General features: G+C 41.4%; 1 protein-coding gene across 2 annotated transcripts in view; it reads left to right on the top strand.

Moving 5' to 3' along the window:
* Positions 1-12,703, top strand: part of PRELID2 (PRELI domain containing 2) — a 62,922-nt gene extending 50,219 nt beyond the window's left edge. The window contains exons 1-2 of one of the 2 annotated variants that reach the window (XR_009153445.1): positions 1,413-12,232; positions 12,328-12,703. The gene's annotated coding sequence lies outside the window, so the exon portion shown is untranslated. Of the gene's footprint in view, positions 1-1,412; positions 12,233-12,327 lie in introns of those variants that run through there. The other variant, XM_058169043.1, reaches the window with a different exon arrangement.
* The last annotated feature ends 609 nt before the right edge of the window (positions 12,704-13,312 follow it).

Here is a 13,312-nt window from a genome sequence, read left to right as displayed (position 1 = left end):
AAGGGGCGTGCCCTTGTGGAGATGTCCCCCCCGGGCTCCCGTGCATCCCACCAGCGGGGGGCCCAGGGTAGGGGTGGGGGGGTGGCGGTTGTGATTAGAGAGAGTCTGGAGCCGAGGGAGACCACTGTACCTCAGATTGCCGGGTGCGAATCCCTCTTGGTGAGATGGGGTCATAGGTGTCAGATGGGCTTGCTGGTCGCGTACCTGGCTCCTTGCTGCGTGACAGCTGCCCTGCCCGAGCTCCTGGAGGTGCTGGCCGGGGTGGCAGTTGAGACCCCCAGACTTTTAGTCATGGGGGACTTTAACTTGCCATCTTCCGGCTCGTCATCAACAGCAGCTCGGGAGTTCATGGCTTCCATGACGGCCTTGGACCTGACCCAAGTAGTTGATGGCCCTACTCACATTGGGGGTGGCACTCTGGACCTGATTTTTGTCTCTGGTCAGTGGTCGAGAGATCTGGACTTAAAGGAAATAGTCACTGAACCTTTGTCATGGTCAGATCACTCTCTCCTTCGTCTGGACTTTCTGACCGCCATTCACCACCGCAGGGAGACGGAGCCGATACGTTGGTTCCGTCCCAGGCGCCTGATGGACCCGGAGGGGTTCCGGACGGAGCTTGGGCCATTTCCTGAGGGTCTGGCTCACGGCTCGGCTGAGGAACTTGTTGCGGCCTGGGAACGGGCCGCGGCGGGGGCCTTAGACCGTGTCGTGCCTTTGCGGCCTCTGACCCGGCGCAGGTCCCAACCGGCTCCTTGGTTCTCCGAGGAGCTGAGAGGGATGAAGCGCCGGAGAAGACGCCTAGAGAGTTCCTGGAGGTCCAGCCGTTCAGAAGCTGATCGGACACTAGTGAAGTCCTATACTAGGGCTTACCTAGTGGCATTGAGGGAAGCGAGGCGTAGCTACGCCTCCTCCCTCATTGCATCGGCAGATAACCGCCCAGCCGCCCTGTTTCGGGTGACCCGCTCCCTCCTACACCAGGGGGAGCGGGATGACCCATTGCAGGGACGTGCTGAGGAGTTTAACGGTTATCTATACGATAAAATCGTTCAGCTTCGGGATGGTTTGGACCAAGATTGCGGTGATACGGGTGAGACGACCGAGGGCGGTCTTGGTGACATTTTATGGGATGAGTTTGACCCTGTCGCTCCCGAGGACATGGACAGGCTGTTGGGGAGGCTGAATGCCACCATGTGTTTACTGGACCCGTGCCCCTCCTGGTTGGTGCTGGCCACGCAGGAGGTGACACGAGGCTGGCTCCAGGCGATTACGAGCGCTTCCTTGTTGGAGGGAGTCTTTCCGGCCGCCTTGAAAGAGGCGGTGGTGAGGCCCCTCCTCAAGAAGCCTTCCCTGGACCCGGCTGTTTTAGGTAATTATCGTCCGGTCTCCAACCCGCTCGCGCGAAGGTTGTAGAGAGTATGGTGGCATATCAGTTTCCCTTGCACCTGGATGAAACTGTCTATCTAGACCCGTTCCAGTCCGGTTTCCGGCCCGGTTACAGCACGGAGACGGCTTTGGTCGCGTTGGTGGATGATCTCTGGAGGGCCAGGGATAGGGGTTGTTCCTCTGCCCTGGTCCTATTAGACCTCTCAGCGGCTTTTGATACCATCGACCATGGTATCCTGCTGCGCCGGTTGGAGGGATTGGGAGTGGGAGGCACCGTTTATCGGTGGTTCTCCTCCTATCTCTCCGACCGGTCGCAGTCGGTGTTGACAGGGGGGCAGAGGTCGGTCCCGAGGCGCCTCACTTGTGGGGTGCCGCAGGGATCGATCCTCTCGCCCCTTCTGTTCAACATCTACATGAAGCCGCTGGGTGAGATCATCAGTGGGTTCGGTGTGAGGTACCAGCTGTATGCGGATGACACCCAGCTGTACTTTTCCACACCGGACCACCCCAATGAAGCCATCGAAGTGCTGTCCCGGTGTCTGGAGGCCGTACGGGTCTGGATGGGGAGAAACAGGCTCAAGCTCAATCCCTCCAAGACAGAGTGGCTGTGGATGCCGGCATCCCGGTACAGTCAGCTAAATCCGCGGCTGACCATCGGTGGCGAGTCATTGGCCCCGATGGAGAGGGTGCGCAACAGCGTCCTCCTGGATGAACGGCTGTCTCTAGAAGATCACTTGACGGCCGTCTCCAGGAGAGCGTTCTACCAGGTACGCCTGGTGCGCCAGTTGCGCCCCTTTCTGGACCGGGAGGCCCTATGCACGGTCACTCACGCTCTCGTGACGTCTCGCCTGGATTACTGCAACGCTCTCTACATGGGGCTTCCCTTGAAGGGCATCCGGAGGCTACAGTTAGTCCAGAATGCGGCTGCGGGTGATAGATGGAGCCCCTCGTGGCTCCCGCATAACACCCATCCTGCGCAGGCTGCACTGGCTACCTGTGGCCTTCCGGGTGCGCTTCAAGGTTTTGGTGACCACCTTTAAAGCGCTCCATGGCATAGGGCCGGGTTATCTACGGGACCGTCTACTGCGACCAGATACCTCTCACCGACCCGTGCGCTCTCACAGAGAGGGACTCCTCAGGGTGCCGTCAGCTAGGCAGTGTCGTCTGGCGACGCCCAGGGGAAGGGCCTTCTCTGTGGGGGCTCCCACCCTCTGGAACGAACTCCCCCCAGGACTCCGTCAACTTCCAGATCTTCGAACCTTCCGTCGCGAGCTCAAGACTCATTTATTCATCTGTGCAGGACTGGCTTAGACTTTTAAATTTAGAGGGGTTTTAAATTGATTTTAATATTTATATTTCTATTTTTAAAAATTGGTATTATTAATTATTGGCATTAGAATAAGTCTTTTAATGATTATTTTAATTTGTATATTGATGTTTTTTATATGCCTGTAAACCGCCCTGAGTCCTTTGGGAGATAGGGCGGTATATAAGTTTAAATAATAAATAAAATAAATAAGTAATAAATAAATAAATTAATATATTTTGGATTGCCAATACAGCAATCCAAAATGTGAACCATTGCAAAACATTACAGGGTACCTAAATTTGTAAATGCTTAGGTTTTTTTTTAATAGCATCTATCTGAATATAGAATGGCAAACCATTTTTGTATTGTATAACTTCAGTGATAGTATTTAATTAGTTCATTTGAAGTACAGTTGGATGAAATAGAAGATTAAGTTGAGGAATCCTATTATAACTAAAAAGTCTGTTTGAAGTATGAAATGTATTTGATAAAAGTACATAGAGGTCAAGGTCATAAGATTCTAATGGATCTTAAAATTTCTTGTAGACTAGTGAGGATATCAGGCTTATAATAAGCATTGACACATCTACATACCCTGTTTCCCTGAAAATAAGACACCCCTGGATAATAAGCCCAATCGACCTTTTAAGCACATGTGCTAAAATAACCCCTCCCAAAAAATAAGCCCTCCCTGAAAATATACACTGTAAGCCGCCCTGAGTCTTCGGAGAAGGGCGGGGTATAAATGTAAACAAAAAAAAAATTAAAAAAAAAATATTTAAGTGCATGCACAGCTGGTCCCTGCTGTTTCCTCTGGTTAGGGTTAGGTAGACAGAGCTGGAAATCAGGTAAGACAGCAAGAGGAGCCCTGTCTTGCTCCATGCACCCCAAAATAATAAGACCTCCCCGAAAATAAGGCCAAGCGCTTATTTCGGGGTTCAAAAAATATATAAGACACGGTCTTATTTTCGGGGAAACACAGTATATTCAACATATTTTTTCACTATTGGTACATCAAGTAGCTGAAGTGCCAAGAGGTAGTTAATATATCCACCCAGAACCAGCAAATTAATTGCATTAAATAAATGTTATCAACATCAAATAGAGATCTGGGTGATGCTTAGATAAATATTTGAGTTTCAAATTACTTAAGTTTTGATTAAATAAAATTAAGTTCTGGAGAAATAGAGATATTGTTTCAACATACAGCTTTCCAACCTGCAGTTTTATAATGAAGATTGCTGGAGTGAGCTGGAGTGAATTTATGTTTCCCAAGCACAGCAGTTCCATTGGGTCATTTTTAATTTCTTTCAGCAATGAGATGGTCTAACCATTTGAACAGCTGTTGGACAGCTGGCTAATGGACCCAAAAAGTGTGCCCACTGCCTGCTGCTTCCCTACACTTTTTCCTCTCTTATTAAACATGTTGAAAGCAGGATGGATGTTCCCAACAATATGAATATTAAGCAACAATGGAGACAATCCTTCTTTCCCGCTGTGTTTGAATTTTGCCCTCATTTTTCTGTATGTGAACGAAACATTCACATAGGGGGAAAGCAAAAAGATGAAAATGAATATGCATTGCAATTATTACAAAGGCAGGATTGAAATATGAAGGCTGCTCTTACAGTTTATTGAAATGCTGAAGACCAACAAAACTCCCACCTAAAAATACACACATACATCAATATATTATCTAGAACATAATAGAAGTAGTGTTGAGCCCCCAAGGAAGTTGTTAAGAATTATTTTGTTAAATGGATGTAAAAATGCATTATTATAGAATCAAAAGTTTTTTTATGTTATTGTTTGTCAATTATGGTAACTTACCAGTTAGCAGGTGCTTCATGAATAGCAAGATGTGCACCAGCCAGTGCTAGAAGGGCTAATGGGCTATATTAAAAGAAGCATTATACCAAAAATATTTGAAGTTGTTACTCCCATCTAATCTATCACACCTGGAACATAGTGAATGATTCTGGGTATTGCATTTCCAGAAAGATTGACAAGTTAGAATAAGTTCAGAGGAGGGCAAGAAAATTGATATAGAGAGATGACATGCTTTGTGAGGACAGGCTAAAAGAACTTGGGATGGAGAAAAAACTAAAAGAAGATATCTTGGGATTCAAGTTCGTAAAAGTGTGCCATAGAGAAGATGGTCAGGAACTATTTTAATTGCCATGGAAACAAGGTCCAGAAATAATAGCCAACAAACAGTAAATAACTACATACAAATGATGGGTATAAATGTGGCGTCTGGATGGGAAACAGCAGGCTTCAACTGGACCTGTTAAGGCTAAGTAGCTTTGGGTTTTAGGACCTTCTGGATCTGGGACTTTAATACTGGAGTTCCACTGACCCAATCAGATCTGGTGTGCAATTTGGAGTCCTACTGAACTCATGACTCCTGCTCATAGAGCAGGTGCCAATCGTGATAGGAGGGATTTTATGCTAGTTGTGCCCTGGATCATGAGGCTCTACTTGCAGTTACTCATGCTCAGGTCACCTTCCAAATGGACAATTGTAATGTACTGTATATGAGGCTGCTCTTGAACAGAATCCAAAAGCATCAACTGCTGTAAAAGGGAAGTTATGCATGTCCCTAGAATGGCACATACTCAACCTTAGTTGACTATGTGCGGCCTTAGTTACTGGCTTGCTTCCCGTTCAATTCAAGGTGCTGGCTTTGATCTTTAAAGCCCTACATGGCATTGGATCAGGTTCTTTGAGGGACTACCTTTCCCTGGATACTTCTACTCATCCATCATGTCCAGCAGGAGGAGTGTGTGTATGGCTCCCATCTGCTGAAGAATTCCATCTAATGGTGCCTGGGAGGTGGGCCTTTTCACAGAATCTGCCCTTTGGAACATCATTGCCTCCTCCCCTCTCCCCCCAGTTCCCCGTGATGAAAGTAGGCCTGACCAGGGGTGAAATGTAAAATTTGTTACTACTGGTTCTGTGGGCATGGCTTGGGAGTTAATGTGACTAGGTGGGCATGGCCAACTTTTTTTTTTTTTTTTACTTTTAAAAGCATTTTTTCTACAACCTCTTCGGCCGAAGAGGTTGTAGAAAAAATGCCTTTAAAGTGTTCTGATGATCCCAGCTGATCGTCAGAACCTCATCAGAGGCTTTTTTTTTAAACTTTTAAAAGGATTTTTTCGGCTGAAGAAAAATTGCTTTTAAAAGTAAAAAAAACAAACCCTCTGATGATCGTGCAGCTCAGCTGGGCATGGGTGGGGGGCAGGGATTTTTGTTACCGGTTCTCCGAACCACCCGCTGCCATCGCTACCAAATCGGGCGATCCGGTCTGAAACGGGAGCATTTCACCCCTGGGCCTGACCCTATTGGCATTTAGGAACTCCCTGAAAACAGTTCTTTCAACAGGCTTGGGGATCCCATGGAAATGGGGATCCCATAAAATTGTAGCACTGTGTGTGGGATGCTGGTTCATTCAACTTATTTTTTATCTGTTTTAACTGGTTTCTTCATAGATGTTTTAACTTTTTATTGTATACTGCCTAGAATCGTGTTTGTGAGATGGGTGATTATATAAATCAAATAAACAAGCTCAACTAACCAGATTTCTTTCTTTTTTTTCCTTCTTCAATTCAGTTGTGCTGACTGTCCCTGCAGTTTTGTTGGCAAGGTTTTTTAGAAGTGGTTTATAATTCCTTCTTGGGGCTGAGAGAAAGTGACTCTAGAATTCTGGTGTTCTGTGTAAAAAGCTGTTCTTCAAAATTCTATCTAATGGTCTCTGGTATAATTCTTGCCAAAGAGCAAACTTCTGTTCATAAGCAGAGTGCTTTCACACCATAGACAAAATCCCAACTCCTGGGCCATCTAAGCTGACTAAAGCTCCACTATCTACTAGTAGTGCTCTAACTGCAGCATCTAACTTAATGTTGATATAGAAGAATTGTATCTGTTAAATATTACAGATTGGTTGCAATACGAGTCTTAGGCCTAGAGTTTCATCTTATAATAGACCATTCAGTATTTGAAATAGATTATTTTACTGTGTTGTTTGAGTTGCTCTGTTGTTAGCCCATTAAAATAAGCTGAAATGTGTCTCTCACCTTTGTTTAACCATAGGACAGTCAATATCAACTTAGTCTTTTCGAGTCTTTAGATTGCTAAGGAACTAACATCTGTTTGTTTGATAGAGGGTTATCAGGAGGAATATTGACTTCCTGGATAGGTGACAATGGGTCTAAATTTGAGTAAGTGAGGATCTGCCTATAATCATGGCTCAATATAATATTCCCCTCCTATAGATAACCTTCCTGCTCGACATGAAAAAAGAACATAGAATAATGTTCTATAACATAGGAAGATGCAGAAGAGACAGTCCATTTAAGTGATCAGGCCAGAAATGAATGACAACTGTGAAATCATGAATAATTTCTGACAGGGAAGCATCAAAACAGATACTCTACTTAAAACAATCAGCTAGGAAGATTTTGACAGTCCCAAAATTGCTTGTGCTAGATCTGATGCACCAACGTATATTTTAAAAAGTTACAGAAAAATTAAGCAATTTATGTGGCTGCCTGTATTATTTAGAATCCAGAAGAGACTGAATAGGATAATTGATCAGAATACTGGAATCTTTTTGGAGATAATACAGATTTGATTTCTGTTTGTTTGTTTGTTTAATTGATAATAGATTCATTTTTGTTCCATAATAGCTACACTTTTATGAAACATGGCATTTTTTTTATCTCCCTGAACCTTTCCTGTATTTATTGAAATTGGTTTCTTAATAGTTTTTATTTTATTGTTTCTTTTTGTCTCAAAGAGACTATTAGATGAAATATAAACAGTGAGTAAGACGAATCATATTAAGCTGGAATCTTTCTGACTCCAGAGATAGAGTTTACTATTTGACTTGTTTGGGTTACTGTAAAGATATTCTCCTTTATATAAAAAATATATTGCCTAGTTAGTTGATATCATTATGTTATTGATGTTTTAGATTTCAAAGAACTCCAGGTTGCCTTTCATAACTAATTCCCAATGCATCCCTTTTTTCAATCCTTTCTCCAAGTGGATATGTTCAATCCTTCATGTTTGAAAAGAATGACCTTTTGCTGTCTGAAGGATAATACCAATATGTCTACAGCTCAACAAATAGCTTTTCTAAGGCCCAGCTGCCCTCACAATCTTCTCAAAATGTCCTCTGTGTAGCGGCTTCTGTGCATTCTGCCTCTTGAGAGGGATGGCTATCAAAATAGTTTGCCAGAGGACAAAGTTGAAAGGGATTGAGATCTTCCTCATAGTAGGTATTACTATTGTGGTGAGCCTCAGTTGTATGGTATATGGCCCCATGAGGTGAGTTGAACATATTACTTGTACCCATAATAGTCTGGCCTTGGAAATCACAGGAGTGTCAACACACTATCAAAATCAGTAGTGATTAACAGTTGAAGAAGATTGTCAATTACATGCTTGTTTGCAATTTAATCCTGGGCTTAAACTTAAAATGCAAGGGTATCTTTATAGAATATAACATTCAATTATTTTAAATTCAAAATAACATTGTTTTAGCACCTGGGATATCTGAATGGAACTATATTCATTAATTTGGTCATGCATACTCGATATTTGTTCTGTTCTAGAAACTAAAAGTAGCTTTTTTCCCCTAATAGCACAGATATTAAACTGAAATAATAGTTCATAAACTTAATTCTCAATTCAAATCATTTTCAATATATTTACATTAGTAACATTCTTTCATTAATTGTAGGGCTTGCTTCCCAGTTTATGTTTGCTGAAAATCAATTATTAAAGAGTGACTAATGGAATAATAAATATTTTTACATCTATTTCTCTAATAAAAGATGTGCAATTTGATTTTAAAATCCTTCATAATATTCATAATGTTTGCCCTTCAAGTAATCTATTGATATTCTATAAACTTCTTTTGTAAAATGTGTAACACCCATAAAACTGACATGTCAAACTGAGTTCTAAAATGAGTTGTTTAGAAATTATAGGCAAACAGCGGAAAAAAATGACTCCTTAGCAAATATTTGGAGGAATAACAAACTGGCCACAACTTTAATTCCTGAAGGTTATAGACTAGAATATATTAGAATAATAGAATCTATAAGTTGAAGGATTCTCACAATTTTTCTTGTCAAGCCTTCTGTTCATAGCTAATATCCATTAAACCATCTCTTATTGATGTTTGTCTGCAATAAGACATTTATTATAGTTTTAGGCAGACTTTCACTGTTTAGTAGCTTTTAATATCTGGTTTCTTGTAATATTCAGCCTGATTTTTTTTTCTTTTAGTCACCAATTGCCAGCCTGTCTTTTGTTCTGTTTCAGAAAAAAACAGGCCCATTTTTTAGAAAATAGTTTTTTTTAGAAATTTCTAGGCTGCTACTTTATGTCTCCTTAGCCTTCTGTTTTGTAGGGTAAACATGATACTGATGATGTGCCATCATGGTCAGCTCCTTTCATTCTTTTAGGGCCTCTATTATGGTAGCTCTGTTTGATCCAACTTCCACTTCTCCATGTCTCTTTGAAGATAAAATTGTTTAAACTTGGACACAGAATTTCAAGTGAATTGCTGCCAAAACAGAATGCAACAAAAATATTTTCTATGATCTAGAAGCAATGACTTTGTTACTGCAACCCAAATTGTCATTGACCTATTTAGCTCCAGCATCATACTTGGTCACACTTATGTGGTAACTGACTACAAGTATTAAGTCAATCACCACATGTGTGTGTCCAAGAAGTGTAATGCTGGAGCTAAATAAGCAGTGGTGAAATTCAAGTAATTTAACAACCAGTTCTCTGCCCTAATGATTTCTTCCAACAACCAGTTTGCCAAACTGCTCAGAAAGTTAACAACCGGTTCCCCTCAAAGTGGTGCGAACTGCCTGAATCCCACCACTGTAAATAAGCCAGTACTTATAGCTCCTAGTACTCGTAGTCAGATACCATATTCTCCCTCAAATTGCCCCAGGCCAGGTTTCCAGAATTCTGTATCTTGTATATCCTGTAGTGTGCCAGAGTTAGCTCCTTCTGACTCCAGAGTGTTGATTGTTACATTTTCACAATAGATCAAGAATGGGTATAGAACCCTCATCCTGCCCATGTCATCCAAAAGTCTGACCCAAAGGTGCTTTTTCAAGAGCCAACTGGACATTCTGGGTTTTTTTTTTCTTTAAAGATGCTTCACTTCTCATCCAAGAAGCTTCTTCTGAAAAAGCACTTTTGGGACAACCATGACCTGGATGACTGAGAATCTCCATAGGCAAAAATCTGACCAATGCCACTTCTTCCCCATACCTGGGTCTAAATCTTTATGAAAAGTCTCCAGATAATCCACTTTATCCAGGGGCCACTGAAATTATTTTCTATCTACTATTTCAGTCACATTCTTACAAATGGGAGGTTAGTTACTAAATGAAAATTGCCTGGTACAATGGGGTCACTGATGACTTCTTGAGGAGGATATGTACAAAGGTCTCTTTAAGAAGTAATGAAACAAACTCTCTAACTCAAAGAAGAATTTACACCCACTAGAACTCATTCATGTGATACCCCTAGGTAACCTTAACAAACCAGGAGACCGTGGATCTAAAGATGAGCTCATAATCCTAAAGTGCAAACAGCTGTCTCATTTGTGTCTGATCAGAGATCTAAGGCCTTGATTAGTGTTGGTTACCTTACATTGCACTTTGCTTTTCCAAAGCTTCTGCTGTCACCAGGTTGACTATCCTTCAACTATATCTTCCTCAAACATATGCAACAAAACACAAGGAGCTGTTAGGGCCCAACTCTTTGTGCTTTGTTCCTAGGCCTCCTGGAGGGTTGCCTTGAAACAATCATAGAGTCATATTCTTTATTCTTACCAGCATCCTTGAATTAAAGTAAAAGGCATTGGAGGTTTTTCTCCTTTTTTTGGGTGCTGTTTTATCTTTACAAAATTAGATTCAGCAGAAAGTTGGAAAGGAAAAAGCTTTTAACCTTTGGAGACCATTGGTGATCTTTGTCCATTTGAGTTAGTGTGGCAGACAAATGCCATATTTGGAAGACTCCTGCTGCTGCCCACTCTATCTCTGTTTCTATTCAGTGAAAAAGAAATCTAATGGCAACCCATGAAAAGCTGTCTCAAGGAACAATAGGTTCTTTTAGTTTCCCATTTATTTATGAGCAAAGAGCTCAGCTTGTTGCAAATTGCACTCAGGATAGCAGCTACTGTATAGAACAAATAAGACATGACTTTGTGCGTTTCCTGCAAATAAAGGGTGGAACTTATAGCTCTCCAGATAACCTTGGGATTCCAACTCTCCTCATCCCAACCTCCATTGCCAACGCTTGGAGATGATCAGAGTTGTAATCCAACAATGTAAAAGGAGAGCTGAGCCAGGCAAGGACAGTGACCAGAGGGGGCACCAGATATACCAGGAGGCTGCAGAGGAGAGCTGATCTGGGTAAGTGAGCAAGCCAGTGACCATAGGAGGCACTAGACACACCAGGAGGCTGCAGAGGAGGGCCGATCTGGGTGAGTAAACAAGCCAGCGACCAGAGGGGTCATCACCAGAAGGCTACAGAGGAGACCTGTTCCAAGTGAGTGAGTGACCCAGTGAATAAATATTAAATTGTCAATCATACTCAGAAAAAAACAATTTCTCCCTAAAAAGTCTCTTCAAAATCTCATAGTTGCAAAGCTTTCTGAGAGAAAGAAATACCAATAAAAATAAGAATATTTGTCTATATATACCATGCTTAATTGTTATTTGTGGTCAAGGGTTACATTATGTCCATTGGAATTAAATTGTCTTTAGGCTAATATGGTTTCATTGCAACCACTCCAGACAACGGCCACCCTTAAGAAAACAAAATCCTTTCATTTTTTCCTTAAAAAGATAAGCAATTATTTGTTTTTTAAGATAGGTTTGTTGTCTAAAAAATAACGTTTTGTTAGTGTCTTACAACACAATCCAATATTTATTTTCTCAGGACTATCAAGTTAGTGAAATTGAGCTTGAGAGAAGAGAGATACTTGTTCTCAAGCAAATGTTATATTTTGTTTATTCTAAATCAGGGGTGTCGAACTCGCAGCATCATGGAGGCGTCACATGATGTATCAGGACTTTCCCCCCTCCTTTGCTAAACTGGCAGTGGGCGTGGCCAGTACATGACCCATTTGGCCCGCGGGCTGCGAGTTTGACAGCCCTGTTCTAAATGAACAAATCTACTACATATGTTTGTTATTTAGTACTGCAGTGGTCACTTGAGAAATGATTAGGAAGAAGTTTTTGAAATCTTGCTAATGACTATTCCATGAGTTTGGGGAAAAAGAGACATAGTTCTGTTTAATAATCTACTTCTTAACCAGTCTCTTAATCTAATTTAATGAAATAGGTGGGGGGGTTTTCAGACTCACACTGATGACTGAAGAACTACAAGCTGCTTATTCATTAAAGCAGGAAAAAACCACTCCAGGAATGTGTTGCACTCACACTTACATGAGGTCCAAATCATTTCTTAATGATTTTTGAAATCATTTTTTTTCAGGTATTTTCAGATTCAGATTTTTTTTCAATGGGTGGAATAAGTGGAAAAGGCAGATTTCATCTATGATAACTATATTGCATTTTTTTTCTTCCCAGCTTTCCCCCTGCAAGTTCAGGATCCACTTTTTTCAGATCATCTAGGTGTTGGTCCATTGGTTGTGACAGAAATTGACCGACCAGACTGACATCATGGGCTGAGATTGGGGCAAGGTTGCCCAGATGGCTTTGATGCATAAGGCAGGATTAAAACTCACAGCAGAAGAAAAAGACAATTCAGAATTTTATGCAGTTTGGGAAAAATGGTATACTTGGACAGATAATAGAAATAAAAATTGGAAATATACCTAAGGCTATTGAGGATTAGTTATTGAATGTATATAATGTATATGTCATATGGAATGTTGATCCAAAGCATATAGAAATGACACAGTGTTGATTATGTACTAGAGTTATGTAAAGGAAAAAATTTAATAAATAATATTTTTTTAAAAAATAAAACAGTTTCCTGGTTTCTAGCCTGGCGCTTAACCACTACACCAAACTGGTTCTCCAACAATTGTATTGCATCCTAGAAAAAAGCATTGTGCAACTCAGTAAGATACTTTGGACCAGTTTATGTGACATATGTTAAACTTCAAGGGAAGAATATTAGAATTGTTTTTAGTGACTAATTTGTACTTTGTAATTTGAAAGGGTCCTCCGCCCCGACCCCATGTCTCACATATTTACTGTACCAAATTCTTTTGACAGCCAGCCTCATGGTGGCATCCTAAAATCCAATTTCTGGGATTATTATTTGTTTGTAAGATTTACTCCTGTTTACCATCTAAAATCAGATCCCCAGATTAGTAAGGAGGAATTTTGTGATACCTATTGTGAATGCCTATGGAGTTTTTCAGTCATCGAGGTCATGATTGTCCCAAAGGTGCTTTTTCAAGAGGCAATTGGACTTTCTGGTTTTTCTTTGAAGACATATCACTTATTTATTCAAGAGGAAGTGAATTCACTTCTTGAACATAGCATTTTTTTTTAAAAAAATCTTTAACTGAACTCATCTAAAGAGAATAAACATTTCTTGTCT

The sequence above is a fragment of the Ahaetulla prasina genome, chromosome 2, assembly GCF_028640845.1.
Source record: "Ahaetulla prasina isolate Xishuangbanna chromosome 2, ASM2864084v1, whole genome shotgun sequence".
In the NCBI taxonomy this organism is placed as follows: domain Eukaryota; kingdom Metazoa; phylum Chordata; class Lepidosauria; order Squamata; family Colubridae; genus Ahaetulla; species Ahaetulla prasina.
This window is presented reverse-complemented; position numbering and strand designations above follow the sequence as displayed.